Below are 20620 nucleotides of genomic sequence, written 5' to 3' on the forward strand. Positions count from 1 at the left end.
GTACATAACTTAAGATTATAGCTATACGTTAGCTTAGGTTGTTAAATTTGATAGGTGAGGGATATAAGGCAAGTAAGATTAGTGGTTGAATTGTTCTCTTTAAAGGCAGGTTAAACAAGCAGGCTGAGTACACAGTAGGGCAGCAGTCTTAGGTCTTTCGAGACCTGCAGGTTTAGTGATCCACTTAACACTTCACAGATATACCAGCCATCCAGTTCTGTAGTGTAGGGAGGGTAAACATGAATCAGCAGCAGTGACACTACTAGCAGAAACAGCCAGGCCTCAGCCTCAGCACAAGACAGCAGGACGGACCAGTGCCAACAGGAACACCAGGAAAAGTTCTCATCTGTGCCTCTCTCAATGGAGCAAAGATCAGCGAAGATGTGAGATCAACAAGTGTTGCACAGCTCTACCAGCAAGCCGAGCTCAGCCTGTTACTGTCTGTACAGTCCTGGTTAGACCCTCCAAACCTCATGTGTCCTCCACGGGTCTTGCCTCAGCATGTGTGTCTGTCTCAGATGATATCACTCTGTCAATCAACCCAAGTCTGAGGAAGCAAGAAGAAACCACCAGAAGCCGCAGCACACCACCAGAAGTTTTTTGGTGCATTTCTCTCTATGGAGTCCCAACAAATGCAGCTCAACCACACAATGGAAGGTGGACCAATACATGTGTGTCATTAGCAAGGAATCTTTCATCATGTGTCCTTTCATGAGCTCGCTTTAGCAGAACACCCTTTCACTTGTGTCTGCTTCAGGAAAACACTTCTTTACTTGTTTGCCCCGGCAAAACACCATCTGACACAATTGACTTTCCAAAGAACCCTTAAGTTTCCACTTCAAACCTCTGAGATCTGGAAGCACAAAGGGCCATACCCAGTTTAGTCATGAATAGAAAGCAATCCAGACCTGGCTATTACTCCCAGAAGATGCAAGAACATCACTTTCTTGATCAATAAGATACTTGTGACAATAAGGAGGTAACTACTGAGTAACTGGGAGAACAATACACACAACCTTTGAACCAAATAGGAGAAAGTAATGTGAGTGATAGCATATATATATATATATACATATGTTCCATATATATATCCCCTAAAGGCAAGAAAAACTGAGTTTTTCAAATAACAATGCAATAAAAAGAAAAAATCAGATACTAGTTACAAATTAGAATGTATACTAACTATAAATAAATAAATACATCTCCATAAAGCAGAGATCAAATGAGTTAATAAGCACACAAAAACAAATTACAATTTTAGTAAGCTATTGTTAGACACCCACCTAATGGACAAAAAAGCAATCTGATAACGTCAGTGCTAGAGCAAGAATATGGATCTACATAAACTGTCACACATGGGTAGAGGAATTTTATAAAGACCTTTGGGAACAATTGACTAGTGTTTTACAAGCTGGACTAATCAGAAGAATGGTATGGTGAGGCAGTTACACCCAAGGTGTGTAGCCCATAAACATTTCACAGAGCTCCTGAACTTGAAGCATCATCACACATAGCCATCCATTGTTCCAGTTTTGTTCTATCCCATGCCTTTCTGTCTCCTTCTTCTCCACCTATGCCTATTAGCAGGAAAATGGACACCCATACTGCATTCTATAGGACAGAGACAAGACATTACTTTGTTCACATCAACATGATAAAAATCTCACACTGTTGAGCAAGAAAAAAATACATATGGGTGTATAAACACATAAACAAAACAAACTAGACATACAGCACAGAGATAGTCAGCACCTCCCTTACAAGCCCAGTAGAGTCTTACATGAACCCTTAGCTCTGGGTGTGAAAGTAGCAGACACACAGCCAGGAGGAGTCTAAGCCTCAAACTGAGCAAATTCTGCTTCGAGTGAGGTTAGATATCTTTCCATTCACTTCATCCACTGTTAAAGAAAGTGAGTGTATGAAGTATAAAAATGCTTTCTGTCTTAGTTAGGGTTTTGCTGCTATGAACAGACACCATGACCAAGGCAAGTCTTATAAAGGACAACATTTAATTGGGGCTGGCTTACAGGTTCAGAGGGTCAGTTCATTATCATCAAGGTGAGAGCATGGCAGCATCTAGGCAGGAATGGTGCAAGAGAAAGTAAGAGTTCTACATCTTCATCTGAAGGCTGCTAGCAGAATACTGGTTTCCAGGCGGTTAGGATGAGGGTCTTAAAGCCCACACCCACAGTAACACACCTACTCCAACAAGGCCACACCTACTCCAACAGGGCCACACCTTCTAATAGTGCCACTCCATGGGCCAAACATGTACAAACCATTACACTTTCCTATCCAAAGATAATCCAAATGAAGTTTTACAATAAAGATTAAAGGTACACACTTCGTAACTTTTCTATGTTTCTTCATAAATTGGCTTTTCCTAATCCATATATTATAGACTCCATAGTGTAAAAGTTACTGTCTTTGTCCACTTTTATTACTATAAAAGAATGCTACAGACCAGGGGATTCATAAATAAGGAAAATGTCTTCCACCAGTGTAGAGGCTGGGATGTTCATTGTCAAGACGCCAGCATCTAATGCAGCCCTTCTTGCTGGTTAGCACACAGTGAAGACCAGAAGATCAAAAGAACAAGTGCAGGCGAGCAAGCTCAGGCAGGTCTCCCTTTTAGAACAAACACACATTAAGATGTTGTCACAGGAAGACCAACAGAGTCAACTAACCTGGGCCCTTGGGGGATCTCCGAGACTGAACCACCAACCAAAGAGCATACACAGGCTGGATCTAAGCCTTCCTGCACATATGTAGCAGATGTGCAGCTCCATGTTCATGTGGGTACACAAGAACTGGAGCAGAGAGCTTTCCCTAAAGCTGTTGCCCATCTGTAGAACCCGTTCCCATAACTGGGCTGCCTTGACCGGCTTCAGTGGGAGAGGATGCACCTATCCCTGCAGAGACTTGATGTGCCAGAGTTGGGGGACATATCCAAAGAGGCCCTCCACCCTCTCAGAGGAGAAAGGGAGGGATTTGGGGAGGCACTGTGTGATGATGTTATTGGGAGGGGGCAGCAATCAGGATGTAAGGTGATGTGGAGCCTCTGAACTGATTTACTCTGAACTCCACGATCCTACCTGTTGATAATGGGCTACACAGGTAGGTACAGTGCTCTCTCTGGTTTCCTGCTTTGCCTGGAGCTTATCCATGTTCCCGTGGCTCATTTGCCCTGGTCTCTAGTCTAATTCCTTGAAACTTGGGGTTCCTGTGAAGGAGGCAGGTTTATCAAACACCTCACTCCATTGGTCAATCAAACTCCAGTGAACAAAGAACAAAAGCTCTTTGTTCACTCCTAATCAAAACATGTGACATTTAGTGTTACAGGGGAATGGAGAAATAGTTGACAGGGCTTATGTTGGAAAGTAATTAAAGTTACTTTTCAGTAAGAATGTTAGATTTCTTAATGAGGTTTTACAAGAGTTTATGGCCTATACCCCAGTGGAGCTCATGTGAACCAGGAATAGATCCAGTCTGCTTGTGAGTCTGTGTTAGAATGTCAACCACACTTATAAAATGAACAACAACAGGGCTGTGTGTAGTCTGAGCCTGTCCCTCAAAAGTCATATCTTGGAACATTAATCCCTGATGCAAGAAATGTTGGGAGGTGGGGCCTAGTTAGAGATGGTTAGGTGATCATCTATCTTTGCTCTCTTGAGGGAACTAATTTTATGGTCGTAGATGAGTAGATTAGTTATTATGAGTATAACATTGTTATAGAACGTTTAGAGCCTGGAGAGATTGCTCAGTGGTTAAGAGAATGCACTGCTCTTGCTGGGGATGGAAGGTCAATTCCTAGCACCCACATCGGGCACCTCTTTCACCATAGCCTCTAAGTCCAGATCCTGTATTTTTCTCTAGCAATTGTAGTCATTGAAGTCACATTCCCATGTCCACCTACCCACCATACATAAAAAACAAATTTGTCTGGGAATGGTGGCATGTGTTTGCAATTCCAGCACTCAGGAAGGACCTTGAGTTCAAGGTCAGCCTCAAATGCATACTGAGCCTCTACCTCAACAAAACAAAACACCAGGTTCAGCTCCCTTTTGCTCTCTGACTCTCACTGCTTCTCACCCTTCTGTATTTCACCTTGGGATGAGGTAGAACAAAATCTCTTCCCAAATATAGTATCTTGCCTGGGACTTCCCATCTCCTAGAACTATGACACAAAAGAATTTGTACTGTTTCTAAATTACCCGTGGCAATCTCTTACAGCATCAGACCAAGACAGAAACCTGCAGGGTATATCCTTCAAATTGTCTTTAATCTTCTAACTAGTTTTAGAAAAGAATGATACAGACCAAGAACAGGACAGTCTTTCACATTTTTATTTCAAGTGGTGTGTGTGTGTGTGTGTGTGTGTGTGTGTGTGCTGTCTACACATATTTATGTGCACCAAATGTGTGCCTGGTGCTTACAGAGGCCAGAAAACAGCATCAGATCTTCTGGATCATTGTGATATATCTTACAGTTATATATCATTGTGAATCAGTAGCCTTATGGGTCCCAGGAAGCAATCTTGGGTCATCTGAAAGAGCAGTAAGTGCTCTTAACTGCTGATCCATCTCTCCAGCCATGACCAGGATAATATCAAGGTAAATTTAGCCTGGATATAAGTGTAATTAGAAACTAATCTTGAAACTAACCTAGAAGACCAAGTCAGTTTGGTGATCGTAAAATATAACCACCTGAAAGGTGAGTAAGAAAAGTTCAAGTGGCTGAGAGAACTAGGTTTAATCTGGAATGGACTCAATGTCCAAGGGGACCTATTCATGAAAATTGGTCAAGGGACACCTGGGTAATTGCAATTCCCAACCAGGGAATCTGGGACATTCTTCCAAAACACTTTGTATGACGTAAGAAAGAGAAGAAGCTACAACATGAAGCACCAGGAGCCAGACAAGGAAATGGTAGACTCTTTCCTCATCCAAATTCCAACATGTGTAGGGGAGAACCTTGCTAGGCATCAAGGATTGAAATTAATGATGCCAGGCTATCCAGGCACCATTTTATCCAATACACATAAACCACTTGAGGCAGTGTGTATTGTAATGACATTCTGCACTTTCCATATGAGAAAACTGGAGTTCTAAAGGTTAGTTAATGTACTAGAAGTCACAGAAGGGTTAGTCATTCTAGGATTTGAAGCCATGCCGTATGCTTACAACCTATGTGCATTCCAACATGGAGCCTCCTCAGTATTATTATTTTATATTATATACAATGTTTGGAAATATTTTAGCATCAGTGCCTTCCCAGTTTAGTATGAAACTGCCTAAGAAACACAGACTTAAACCTGGGTCTACCAACAGATGGTGATAATACGATTGCCAGCTTGATAGGATCTAGAATCTTCTGCCTAGAAGAGAAGCCTGCAAGCATGTCTTTAAGAGATTATTTAGAATGAAAATAGATCCATATCTATCACCTTGCACAGAGTTTAACTCCAAGTGGATCAAGGACCTCCACATAAAACCAGATACACTGAATCTAATAGAAGAGAAAGTTGGAAAGAGCCTCAAACTCATTGGCACAGGGAGAAATTTCCTGAACACAACACCAATGGCTCAGGCTCTAAGATCAACAATTGGTAAATGGGACCTCATGAAACTAAAAAGCTTCTGTAAGGCAAAGGACACCATCAATAGGACAAATTGACAACCTTCAGATTGGGGAAAAAAGTCTTCACTAGCCCCACATCCAATACAGGGCTAATATCCAAAGTGTATAAAGAGCCCAAGAAGTTAATCTCCAAAAATCAAGTAACCCAATTAAAAATGGGGCACAGAGCTAAACAAAGAATTCACAACAGAAGAATCTCAAATGGACTAGAAGTACTTCAGAAATGTTCAAAGTCCTTAGTCACCAGGGAAATGCAAATCAAAATGACCCTGAGATTCCACCTTACAGCAATCAGAATGGCAAAGATCAAAAACTCAAGTGACAGCACATGCTGATGAGGATGTGGAGAAAGAGGAACACTCCTCCATTGCTGGTAAGATTGCAAGCTGGTATAACCACTCTGGAAATCAATCTGGAAGTTCTTCAGAAAATTGGAAGTAGTGCTTATCTTTTAAAGACCCAGCTATACAATTATTGGGCATATACTCAAAAGATGCTCCAACATACAGTAAGAACACGTGCTCCACTGTTTATAGAAGTCTTATTTATATTACCCAGAAGCTGGAAACAACCCACATCTCCCTCAACCAAAGAATGGATACATAAAATGTGGTTTCTTTACATAATGGAATATCATTCAGCTATTAAAAACAAGAACATCATGAATTCTGCAGGAAAATGAATGGAACTAAAAAATATTATCCTGAGTGAAGTAACCCAGACACAAAAGGACATGCATGATATGTACTCACTGATAAGTGGATATTAGTCAAAAAGTACAGAATACCTAAGATACAACCCACAGACTGTAAGAAGTGTAACAAGCAGAAAGGTCTAAGTGAGGATGCTTCAATCCCACTTAGAACGGGGAAGAAAATAATCACAGGAGGCAGGGAGAGGAGGGGACCTGGGTAGGAGACAGGAGGGAGAGGAAAGAGGGGCAGGATCAGGTATAGGGGAACAGAAGAGAAACCCAGAGAGACAAGAGGATGAAAGGAAATATGCAGCCTTAGGGGGGTGGGGGTGGGGAACACTCTAGTAAGTACCAGAGACCTGGGAGGTAAGAGACTCAAAGGTGATGACCTTAGCCAAAATGCCCAGAGTTGGGGAGAGGGAACTTGAAGAGTCCACCTCCAGTGGATAGACAGGGCATCAAGTGGAGGGATGGGGTTACCAACCCACAGTCAAAAGTTCTGACCCAAAATTTTTCGTGTCTAAAAGAACTGCAGGGTCAAAAATGGAAAAGAGACTGAAGAAAATGTGGTCCAATGACTGACCCAGCTTGATATCCATCTTATGGAGGTGGGAGGGGGCACCAGGCCTGACACTATTACTGATGCTATATGGTGTACTTACAGACAGGAGCCTGGCATGGCTGTCCTCTGAGAAGCCCTACCAGCAGCTGACTGAGACAGATGCAGATGCTTATACCTAACCATTGAACTGAGTTGAGGACTCCTATGCTTGAATTAAGGGAAGGATTGAAGAAGCTGAACGGAGAGCAACCCCATAGGAAGACCAGCAGTCTCAACTAACCTGGACACTAAGGAGCTCCCAGAGACTGAGCCACCAACCAGGCAGTATACATGGGTTGGTCTGAGGACCAGGACACATATGTAGCAGAGGACTTCCTGGTCTGACCTCATACAGAGAAGATGAGCCTGATCCTCCAGAGACTTGAGGCCCCAGGGAAGGGAGAGGCCTGGTGGTGGGAGCACTCTCTTGGAGGCAAGGGGGAGGAGGAATGGGAGGAGAAACTGGCAGGGGAGACAGGGGCACCACTGGTTGGAATGTAAATAAATAAAGTAATTTACAAAAACTTTTTAAAAAGATTATTTAGATTGGGCTGACTGAGGTGGGAAGACTCATATTCATACTGAGTACCAACATCCCATGAACAGGTGATCTGGACTGAATAAACAGAAAAAGGGAAACTGTGCACACAGGGTCAGTATTCTCTCCTCCTGGCACACTGGGTTAATATGGCCAGCTGTCCCAGGATTCTTGCTACAACTCCTCCATCATGATGGAATGGGTCCTTGGATTCTGAGACAACATGAACCGGTTGTCCCTTAGGTAGGACCTAAGGTTGTCCCCTAGCACCTGCTTTTTGTCAGGTGCTTTGTCGAGGCACTAAGATAAGTAACGTCAGATGCCCTCTGCTGGAAGCTGCCAACAGTGCCTTGATTTCAACCCTGCTAGAGGCTTGAATATTGTACTGTACAGGATGAGGACACACCGTGGCATCCACAGGTGATAATTAATTTTATGTCAACCTGCTGGACACAAGACATTGACTGGCAGGGTATTTCCAGAAGAGGTTAGCATTGAACCAGTGGTCTGAATACAGCAGATGATGCTTTCTCGTGTAGGTAGGCATCCAATCTGCTGAGCCTAAGTAGAACAAATTGGTGCTGTAAGAGGGTTGAGCTCACTATAACTGACTGCTTGACTTGGATGTTAGCTCTTTCTGGCCTTTGCTCCTTGGCTAATGAGTCTGTATAGCAGAGTTCAGCTTCCCTGGCTCTCCACCTTGCTGAAGGTTGGACTTTTCACCTGTTTGATACTCTGCCACTATGATAAAGACCATGATCCAAAGCAACTTGAGAAGCAGAGGGTTTATTTGGCTTCTGTGTCCTGGTCACAATCCATTATTGAAGGAAGCCAAGGCAAGAACTCAAGGCAGGAACCTGGAGGCAGGAACTAAGACAGAACCCATGCAGGAGTGTGTAATAAATGCTCTTTGGTGGCATGCTCAGCATTCATGTGTGTGTGTGTGTGTGTGTGTGTGTGTGTGTGTGTGTGTGTGTTGTCAGATAGGATCTCTCGATGTAGCCCTGGCTTTTCTGGAAATCACTATGTAGAACAGACTGGCCTGGAACTCATAGAGATCCACATGCCTTTGTTTCCCTAGAGCTGAGATTAAAAGCACCACACCCTGTTCAGCTTGAGTTCTTACATCTCCCACAACCACTGACCACTGGCCCAGATACAGCATCATCCACAGTGGGCTGAGCCATCACACATCAATCATAAATCAAAAGAGTGCCTACGGGCCAATCTGATGGGGATATTTTCTGAGTGGAGGTCTCCGGATAGCTTTGGTTTTCTGTCAAGTTGACAAAACACTACCCAAGACACCACCCACCATAATCACATGAGCCAGTTCTCCCCCCCCCATTGGTTTGGTTTCTCTAGAGAACCACAGAATATATAGGAACTATATGGCATATATACGTGTGTACATAAGATATCACCACATATATCCTCTCGACAAAAAAATGGGTTAGTCATATACCACAGTCTTCAGCACAAAAACAGAGCTCTTACCTCAAGGGGAATGAGCTAGTTTATCCTGGAGCTGAACAATGGTAGTCATGACCCAGAAACACATATTCAGGTTACCCCAAAAGCTCCAGAAACACACATTCAGGTTACCCAAAATGCCATGCACCAGTATCAATGCAGGTGGACTTTCACCAGCATCTGAAACCAGCAATCTGTGTCAGGTCTGTGAGCCTGAGTAGGATGCTGCCCTGAGGATGTGGGGATCCAGGAACACGGTGCCTACTCTCAGGGATGCTGTCTAGGACAGAGCTGGTAGCTCTGTCCATCACCACAGTCTGGGAATGTATGATGTTCACTGTACTGTGCCTTCAGTGAACCTAAGACTGTCTGGATGAAGATAAATGCCCTGCCTATTTCTGACCTGTGAATTATTCATAAGTTATAAAGTTTTGAGTTAAAAAACAAATATATTTTTTCTATATTTTTATTATTTCTGTTTTAAAAATAAATGTTTTATTGTTCTTAGAAAATGTACTCTGTGGTAGTAACCCATGGAAATTTTCTGAGGCTGTTGTTAACCTCTTGTAATTATAACATTCTGTGTTTTTTACTTTTGGGTGTTTTGTTTTGTTTTGTTTTGTTTTGTTTGAGACAGGGTTTCTCTGTGTAGTTCTGGCCAGCTGTCCTGGAACTCACTCTGTAGCCCAGTCTGATCATGAACTCACAGAGATCCACCTGCCTCTGCTTTCCAAGTGCTTGTATGAGAGGCATGTGATCAGCTGAATTTTTTAAATCTACACTGTATCTTTGAAGAGAGGTAGTATTTTATAATTAAAGCTCCAGACCATAGAGGCAGATCTAGACATGAGTCCCAGCTGTGCCAGCTGTTAACCAAATCAGTTGGGTGAGAAGCTAAGCCTCCAAGTCTGTAAACCGTGAAGATTAATAGAGACCAGGGCGATGGACCAGGGACAGAAACAAAAGGTTTCACACCAGCTCCTGACACACAACAAGTGCTCAGTAAATGGCACAGTAGCACGTCACCGACAACATTCTCAAACACACCAGCTATGGAAATGGGGTGACTGCAGAAAGTCAGAGGTCTGGAGAAAACAAAAGAGACCTTAGTGGGGATGGAGCATCCGTGTATTGTGATTATAGTAGAAAGCTCCATAGACAAAAAATGCATAAAAACTCACATTACCCATACACACACATACACACATATACCCCCACACACAAACAGACATACCCATATACACATAGACACACCATATGAATACATATATGTACATATGTGCACATACATATATATATACATATATGCATATGTATATATACATGTAATATAGATAGATAGATAGATAGATAGATAGATAGATAGATAGATAGATAGAGACTCATACACATAAGAGCACACAAAGTTATATACCATACACATGCATGGACACATATATGCAAACATACAAAATCCACCCAAATACATACACACATGCATACACAAACATACACTCAAACACACACACGAGCACATGTAAAACTGGTAAAAATCCTGGTTCGGTCTATGAATAGTACCATGTGAGTCTCACCTTGATTCTGTGCAGTAGGCATCTACCATATTACCGCTGAGTCCAGGAGACGAGAATTCTGGCCTTCTCTGTACTCTTCCTGTAACTTCCCTGTACTTACAAATTACTTTAGGATTTAAAAGTTATTTAAATGTTCCTGGCACATGCTGGGTGCTCCATCAATATTCTTTAATACTATTGTCTATGTCATAGCTGTTTTTCAGCAATATATATATGTATATATATTAATATATATTAATACATACTATAATAATATAATAATATATTAATATGTTATATATTAATATATATTAATTTTAAAGTTAAAGAAATATTAGGTTGTTCTTTTTGAAAAAAAATCTATTTCAATAGAGTTACAAATTGTTGCCTATAGACTTTGAGGCATGAATATTAAAATAACATAGTGTGATAACTAGTAGCATGTGCTAGTTCCTTCTGAAGTTCAGTGGCATCAGGAGCCATGGAAGAATCCAGTCCTGAGTAGCCGAGTGGGTAAGACCGCCTAGGAGCAGGAGGTGAGAGGGCTGCCTTTCAGAAGCTAGAGCTCTGTGGTCTGGTTTAAGACTGGCATTCCCAGAGCACTTCAGTGAGCGTAGACCCTTGCCACAACGGACTGTACCCTGGAAGTGTGAGAAACAACAAACGTCTTGTCCTTTAAGTTTCTTCTGTCAAGCATTTCATTAACAGCAACAGAAAGGAGAAAGTTAGCCAGCCAGCATTTGGGGGTGGGAGATTGTCCTGGAAATCACTGGTGTGGTCTTTTCGGCTGCAGCTAGAAACCCAAGCCTGAGGACAAAAAACTTTCCCAGTATCTCCAGAAGCTGGTCAACAGTGGAGATCTTGAGCTAGGACTGTTTGCACGATCTCACTGTACTGGGGCCCTGCTCCGCAGAGATTTTTCTGAGTCTCCACAGCCGCCCACTGTCTGGGGACGATTGAACAATGTTTGCGTGCACTTCTGGCCGGTCACTAGAGGGCAGCAGCAGGGAGTAGGGGGTGTGCCAGTTCCACAACCTTGGTAACAGTAAAGTTGGTGAATTCTGGGTGTCCCTCCCTGGTGGCTTCCTCTTCGACTCCATCCAGAATTTGCAATATCACTCCCCCAAACTTTCCAATTCTGAGAGGCTCCGTTATCTTCTTAAGCTATGCTGTGCAATAGAAAAGCTGTGTCCCGGACTGTGCAGGAACAGGGGCACAATGTTCCTACTGCTGGCTCTGCCCCCTGGGGCTCTGCCCCCTGGGGCTCAGCCTTGCCTTGCGTTCTACCAGCCTAGTGTTCTTCGCTCCGTCCCAATCTCCATTTGCTCCTGTCAAATAAGGTGAGGTTTTCTTGTCCTGTGTTTCCTTAACCAGCAAGATTGTGATGAGGATCAAAGCTCTAGATCCGACAGAGCTTTGCTGACGTAGAAAGCGTGCTCTGCTCATTAGCAGGATTATTTGAAGGGCTCTAGTAGAGACTGGCCTCCTTTGGCTGAGAATTGGGACAAGATTCCATGTTTTCCAAGGAAAACTGGAAATTTACAATTCAAAGGAAGGCCACAGTGGAAATTTACGCCCTCTAGTAGGACCTCAAATCACACCCCATGAGCCACTAGTCACTTGGCACGAAAGGAATCACAAGAAGAGAAAAGGGTTCTTGGGAGAACAGTCCCAAAAGACAGACTGGCCTGATTTACACTGGGGAGGGTGGGATGGGGGGGGGGTGTAACTAAAATAGCCACTGCTTGTCCTACGCTGCCACCTTGTGGCCATTTTTCAGACTACACAAGTAAAATTAGTTGATATAAGACGTTATGAATTTGAGAGTGACAGGGTACAGGAAGGCTTGGACAGAGGAGAGGAAAGAGAAAATGTTATAAATACAGCGTACATCTATGAGAGTAAAAAACAAATAAAATACAAGTAAAGACCAAGCAGAGAGTTGGGAGTGGTGTTCTATGCCTGAAATATCAGCACTGGGGAGCTGAGGCCCAAGTATTGTTGTGAGTTTGAGGGCAGGATAAGATACAAAGTGATATCTCTCCTCAAAAATAAACAAATGAAGGAATATATCTGAAATCCTTAAACACACTGCCATCGCTCAGTCTGCATTGGGCCAGGTCTGCGATGAGTTAAGGACGGCTAAGCAGAGAAGGGTGCCAGGCAGCATACAGGACCACCAGACGCTGCACTCTTGACTTAAACATTGTGTGTCTTTCCATGTGACTATGAGTCATGTGGGCCAGGCAGAAATAATAGCAACGTTGGCAGGTGAGGCATTGAATTGTCTCACTAACAATAAAATAAAATAAATATAATTAATGTTATGAAGGCTGAGTTGGGGGGGGGTTCACCTGGTAGGGTGAGAAAGCATGAAAGCATGAGGCTCAATTTGAGTTCAAATCCCCAGCACCCATGTAAAAAGCCTGGCATGGACAACTCTCCCTTTAATCCCAGTGTTAGATGAGGTGGAAGCAGGAGGATGACTGGGACTCTCTGGCTACCAGCCTAACTCCATGTTCAGTGACAGTATCAAGATGAAGAGTGATAGGGACTGGACACCTCATGTCCTCCACATTCACAGATGCATACAGCATACACCATCCATATGACACAGAGAGAGAGACAGAGAGAAAGAGAGAGAGACAGAGAGACAGAGAGTGAGACACACACACACACAGAGAGAGAGAGAGAGAGAGAGAGAGAGAGAGAGAGAGAGAGAGAGAGAGAGATCTAAAAATATGCTATAAAAAGAGAAAAAGCACCGGGCGGTGGTGGCGCACGCCTTTAGTCCCAGCACTTGGGAGGCAGAGGCAGGCAGATTTCTGAGTTTGAGGCCAGCCTGATCTACAGAGTGAGTTCCAGGACAGCCAGGACTCAGGACTCACAGAGAAACCCCGTCTTGAAAAAAACTGAGAGAGAGAGAGAGAGAGAAAGAGAGAGAGAGAGAGAGAGAGAGAGAGAGAGAGAAACCTGAACCCTGTAATACAACTCTGTTCATCTCTATCCCAAAGGGGCTGAGACTCTCATGGCTGACGACTGACGATGGCCCTTCTTTCTTATGGCTCATGGTAGCAGAGCTGCACTCTGAGTCGCTGCACTCCTGTGGTCAACACAGCATCATGTATGCTCAAAGCAAGGGCCCAGTGATCAAGGACGGATGCTTGATCACCAGGCATCAAACAACACTCTTCTCATCATAAGTTGGTTGTCTTGGGTATTTAGTACAGTAACAGAAAACTGACTACCACAGGCACACGAGCCGCCACCCACGGCCCATCACAAGCACACGAGCCGTCACCCGCGGCCCATTCCATCTTCAGACACTTTCTGGAAAGCCTCTCCAATCAGGCCAAGCTTTGTTTTTGTGTCCCTCACCTGTTGGTCACAGCTTTTCCCTCTTCAGCTTCGCCAAAGAAGTAGTCACGAGAATGAGGCTATTTGAAGGAGACAACCTTTGGGGCAGTGGTTCTCAACCTTCCTAACATTGTGACCCTTAGATACAGTTCCTCGTGTTGTGGTGACCCCCAACCATAAAGTTACAAACGTTACTTTCATTGCTACTTCATAGCTGTAGTTTGGCTTACTGTTATAAATTGTAGTGTAAATAGCTGTGTTTTCCGATGGTCTTAGGCAACCCTGTAAGGAGACCCTTGAACCTCAAAGGGTTTTCAACCACAGGTTGAGAACCACTGCTTTAGGGGATGGGTAAGATTTCTGGAGACAGACTATCATAGCAGTGGAAGGTGGTGGCTATACCAGAAATATCTATCACAGGCATCTGGAAATCTGTGTCCCGGGCCTTAGAGACTTTTTGCTTTCTGACATTTACTGTTCTTGTCTAAGTGATAAAGGAATTGAACTGCAGATTCTTCTCTGCCAGAGCACCTTTCAACAATGCTTATAATAAATGACAAGGGCCCGTGTGTTAAAGAGTCCCTAGGAGGGAACCTCCTCGGGCTGTGATGGTTACTAACCCCAAGAGTGCCTTCACAAGTTTAAACACAATGAGCTATCATAGTCTCCAGTGAAAGGGATTTTCACCGATCTTGAAATGGTCTATCCCATAAAATTCTGGTGGTTTCTATCTCATAGATGCCAACTTGATGCTGCCCTGTTCTCATGTCTGTATAACCCAAGTACCCTTGCTCACCAAACACTATGTTGTTCGTTGATGTTTACTTGTGAGAAAGTAAACATCTACCAAAGGTAGAAACGACAAAACAGTAGAAGCATCTACTGGACTGGGTCCAGCACCACTTTCTCAGTCTCTCCTCCTCTGAGGCAAGAAGCAAGGTCTGGCCGCCTTGGTGAGCTGCTAGGAAAGACCGTGTATCTGGCCCCAAGGAGGAATTCAAATCTCAAATCCCTGGGACCTCTAGTGGGTGGGAGAATGGGGGTGGGGGATACTAGAGCCATTCGTGAGAACTTTTCACCAAGTCTCCCTTATAAGCAGTCTCTCTTCTAAGTTTAATTGTGTCCCTTTCAAAATTCATAGATTGATATCTTGATCCGGAGTATCTGAGAATGTGCTACTGTTTCCAAACAGGTTTGTTGCATAGCAATTATTGTCACACTTGCTTTTCTTATGGCGGTGACAAATAAACCTAATAAGTTACTTAGGAGAGGAAGGGTTGGTCTTTTTGTTTGTTTGGTCCATCTAGGACTCCAGCCACTCATATTTAGAGAGAGAGAGACTTCCTGTCTTAATTAACATAATCTAGATAATTCCTCATAGGCACACCTAGAAAGTTGTCTCCTGGGTGATCCTAGTTATTGTCAAGTTGATAATCAATACTAGCTCTTTCGAATCCACCCCTCATCAATTTGACACCCAAGCATGTCATGTGTAAGTCATAACCTTCCATTTCTTGTCCCTGGAGGCTCAGGGGCATTTTCTCGTGCAAAGTGCATTCAGTTCAACTCTAAAAGTCCCCATAGCCTTTAGCAGTTCCAACAGTGTTCAAAGGTCCAAAGTTTGAGTCTCTTCTGAGATTTAAGGCAATGTCTTAGCTGTAGACTCCTATTTTTAAGAAAGCCCATTTGCATAGTTCTGATGTGTAATGGCACAGAATAAGCATTCCCATTCCGAAATGGAGAAATGAGGATGTAACAAAGATGTACCAGACCCCACACCAAGACCAAAACTTCATAAAGTTCTACGTTCAGGATCGTAAGCTTGTGATATCACCATCTTGACACGAAGGAGTTGAGCAGCCCTGAGTCCACATCTGCGCCACTGGTAGCACACATGGACTCTCTCCTGGGTTGGGTCCAGTCCAAATCTGCAGCAGAATTCTCAACAGAAGGCCTGTGGTCCTGGCATCTCCATCATTCCGAGGGTGGGGGCTTCACTGCAGTGTTAGCTTCCTCTTCCCAGTGCCATCCAATGGTCTCTCACGTCTTCTCTCCCCACACTGCCTGGCCTGACTGGCTTTTAGAGACCTTGGCACAAGCCTGCATTGCTCGTTCATCTTACATGATCTTCCATGCCTGCAAAAACAGCATCGTGAAGAATATTCTGCCAGGTTCTGCTGCAAGAACGGCACACTGTCCCCTTGACTGCACTTGCATCTGAGAAATCGTCTTCCAAAGGCAGTCATTTTGAGTGAGAAACTTCTTATGTCGTAGTATTCTCAGTTCAAACTGCCATCTTCCAAATGACATTTGTACTTTCACAATAGGGAGCCTGTGATGAGATCTTGATGGGTCTTGCCATCAAGATGTTTTTACTGACGACCCAGTGCAGTGCAGAAGTCTTCCCTTTAGTGTTACTGTCTCTTTAACAATTACAGCTGTTGTCTTCACACACACCTTACTTACAAAGCTCTCTCTTCTCCCACTAGACAATACATTTTTCATATTCATTTGCACCCTTATTGCTCTCGCTCACTGTAGACCTGGATCAGAGCAATGAGCCTCAATGCCATTCTCTCTCGGGATTTTTTCTCTACCAACACATTAGTCCATTTCTTTTTAATGCAGCTCGATTCACATTCTCAGGACAAAACGCAGTCAGCTTCTGCCAGAATAGAACAGGAATGGCCTCTACCTGAGTCCCTCAGAAAAATCCTTCCTCCTCCCAGAACCTCATGAGCTGGGTTCCTACTGTCCACCTGTCTCTCAGCACTGGTCTTCTGATGTCCCACCAGTATGACCCATTATGTTTTGCTTATAAGATCTAGGGCCCTAAGCCAAAGTTCCAGACATTTCCACATTCCTTCAACAAACCAGTTCCAAAGATGTAATGACCACATGGTCAGGTTTGTCACAGGCACACCCATCAAGGACTACTTTTTGACACTAATATTCTGTAGTAGTTACTTCTCTCCTTGCTGTGACCAAATGGTTAACAAAAAGAAAGATAAAGAAAAGTGAGTTTATTTCAGACACAGTTCATCAGAGTGTAAACTGTCATGTGGGTGAAGGCACGGTGGCTGGAGAATAAGGCATCTAATCACATTGTGTCCAGTTAGGATACAAAGATGTAGGAGATCTGGCTGCCCAGTTGACTTTCTCCTTTCTCTCTCTCTCTCTCTCTCTCTCTCTCTCTCTCTCTCTCTCTCTCTTTCTCTTTCTCTCTTCTCTCTTTCGCTCTCTCTCTCTCTGTTTGTGTGTGAGAGAAAGACAGAGATACAGACACACACACACACACACACACAGAGAGAGAGAGAGAGAGAGAGAGAGAGAGAGAGAGAGAGAGAGAGAGAGATAGATGCTTTCAGCATCAGACCACAATTCATGGAGTGGCTCCATTACATTTAGGGTAGGTCTCCCACCTCAATTAACCAAACCTAGAAACTCCCTCATAAGCATGCCCAGGGGTTGCCTCCTATGTGAGTCTAAATCTTGTCAAGTTGTGCCGGTTGACCATACTTTCCTAACAGAGCGAGCTCCAGGTTCTGTTGAAGCCATTCAAGTGCGCACAGTAGGCCACGTCTTCTTTATCCATTCATATTTTGGTAGATACTAGGTTGTTTCTCCTTCTTCCTTTCCGTGATGTGTGCTGCATGGGATACTGGCTGCTAGGCTAGGATTGTGCTTCCTGGGGATGTGCATCCCTGGCGGTCAGAATGCTGGACCGTCCGGTAAGCTGTGTTCCTAATTTTTGAGGAACTTTTGTACTGCTTTCCATAATGGCTTTACTAATTTACATTACCAAGAATAGTGTGTAGAGTTCCCCTTTCTCCACATGCAGGCTAGTACTTGCTTTTTTGATAACAATGGTTCTAGTAAAGTAAAGTGATGGTAATTGTATTTCCCTGATGAGTGATACTATTGAGCACTTTTTCATGTTTCTCTTGGCCATTTAAATGTCTGGATAAATGTCCATTTGTGTTTATGCCATTTTTATATCAACATCATCAGCATCATCACCATCATCACCATCATCATTATCACCATCACCACCATCATTATCATCACCATCACCACCATCACTATCATCATTAGTCATAGTAGCAGCAACAGCATATCTGTGTTTGCAGGCACATGGGCCACAGTGTGCCTGTGACGATCAGAGGACAGCTCTGTGGATTGGGTTCTCTCCCTTCATCTTTAAATGAATTCCTGGATGAAACTCAGGTCACCAGGCTTGTGTGGCAAATGCCTTCACACACTGACCTGTCTCATCAGCCCCCAATTTTGAGTCTGATTTTTTCTGACTCCTGAGTAACTTGAACCTCATACATAATCTGAGCATCAAACCTTTACTGGAGCCTTTTAGTTGGTGTGGGATAGAAGAGGTTGGCTACACATACACATGAGCGTGTGCACACATGCAAGCATGCATGCACGCGTACATAATTTAAAAAAGAGACAGCAACAGTGTTTTCATAAAACCAGAAGAGACTCTAAGATTGCCAGGCAGTCACCAGAGGCTATGAGAGACACTTGGAACAGACTCCCACACTGCACTCAGAAGAACCCCCCTGCTGACACCCAGACTCAGAAATCCAGCCTCCAGGACTTGTATGAAGTCCTCCAGTTTGTCATACTTTGATACAGCAGCCCAGACAAACTTCAGAGATGGTCACATCAGGAAAGATAGATCTTCCCAAACAGAGGAGATCCTACCATTTCATAGAGAAGCCCGGGGCTCTGGAAACCCTCAGGATACTTCTCTCTGGCTTAACTGTTCTGCAAGGCTGGCCATCACATAGTTCTGATACAAAAACAGAAACTTTGCATGATGTCACACACTTAGAATCCCAGCCCTGGGGAGGCTGAGACCAGATGGCAGTAAGTTCTAGGACAGCTCGAGTATGCAGTGAGTTCGAGACAGGCCCGGGCTCCATAGTAAAACTCTCTCTTCAGGCCTGGCTCATGGTTGAATGTCCTAAGTAACCATTCATCTAGGGTGGTCAGTCACCAGAGGTGGATGCTACAGTGGTCCTCCAAGCATCTCAAGTTCCCGTCTGAGACTCCAAGCCTTTTCTGAATTCACACCCCTCTACATAGAAGTCTGCTTGCCTAGTGTCCGTGAACATGCTCTCCCCTTTCAGTGAAAGTGCCCTGATCATTACACTGGTTGTGCTGGGTCTCATGACCCTGGCAAGATTGAAACCCCCGTTCTCCTCTTTGGGTGTTAGAGGAACTTGGTCTTCTCTTGGTCACGATATTTTTAGTAAACCAAAGTTTGTGTCTTTCCTTGGAGGAATCCAGGAAATGTCAGCCACCATTCATTAAGAAATTTAGACATGCAGCCAGGGAGATGGCTCAGTTGGTTTGCGAGGTTGGCAAAGGGAGTTCAGATCTCCAGAAACCACAGAAATGTTGGGTTGCCTTAGAAGCTGCCTGCAATCCTGTCACTTGGAAGGTGGAGATGGGGGAGGGGGGGTCCCCAAGGGCCAGCTGGCTGGGTAGACTGACCAAATCAGGGAGCTCTGGATTCAAGTGAGAGGCCTTGCCTTACTTAGTAAGGTAGAAAGAGACTGAGGAAGATAAACCATATGCCCTCCACTCATGTAAATATGGGACCCCACACATAGGTGAACACACACACACATGAACACACACACAAATTCACACACACACACACAAATTCACACACACACACACACACACACACAAATAGCAGTATTTATTTTGGTAATTATAACCGGTTACAAATTTTGCTTTTCTTTTTTAACACTAAATTGACTTTTACTCAAAACATTATGAGTGTGGGAAAGCAATAATTAAAAAAAAAGTGTGTACTCTTTATGAAAGTTACAAAGTCGTCATCATCAGCAAAACCATCCACTGTGAAATGCAGTGTATAGACCAGGCAGCGTTTTATTGTAATGTCATATAATTAAAAATGAAACTGGTAACTTAACGAGTGTAAAATAGTCTCCAAAGTCTGACGTTACCTTTCGTAGTATTCTTTATTTGTTAACCCCTGGAGCTGGAGTTACTCACTGCTGTGAGCTGCCTGATGTGGCTACTGATGACTGAACTCAGGTTTGCTGACAGAGCCGCAGGCTTCAGCTGCTGAGCTATTTCTGGAGCCCCTGGTGATGCTGTTTTTATAGCCAGTAATGCAAACGATCAAGTTGCTATGAACAAATGTTTTCTGATCACCTACATTTTAGGGAGCACTGCAAAAGCTTCATTACTTAACAATTTCACACTTGATTTTAGTCAAAAGAGGGAGCAGTGTTAAAACTTAAAAACTTTCAGTCATCTCAACTAATGTTTGTCTATAGATATTTTTCCCTTTGCCACTTCAGAGATTAGTAAATTACACACACACACATATATATATGAATATATGAACACATATATGTGTGAGTGTATATATATATACACATATATGCGTGTGTATGTATATATACACGCACACATATATATGTGTGTGTATATGTATATATGTATAGTATATATATATATACATGCTTCATTTATATATACTTTAAAGTCATCATATTAGTAATAACTTTATACATAAATAACCTAAAACCCAAAGTTATATAAAATATGAAATATAAATATGTATGAAGTATGGCTGTCAGCATAAACTATGCTCTTGTTCCAGGAACTAGGAGCCCACACAAACTAGCCTATGTAAAGAGAAGGTGCACAGGTAAGTAGGTGTAAGAGATGATGAGTCTCATAGAAATGTCCAAGGACCTCCATATGAT

Source organism: Arvicanthis niloticus, chromosome 12 (genome assembly GCF_011762505.2).
Source record: "Arvicanthis niloticus isolate mArvNil1 chromosome 12, mArvNil1.pat.X, whole genome shotgun sequence".
NCBI lineage: Eukaryota > Metazoa > Chordata > Mammalia > Rodentia > Muridae > Arvicanthis > Arvicanthis niloticus.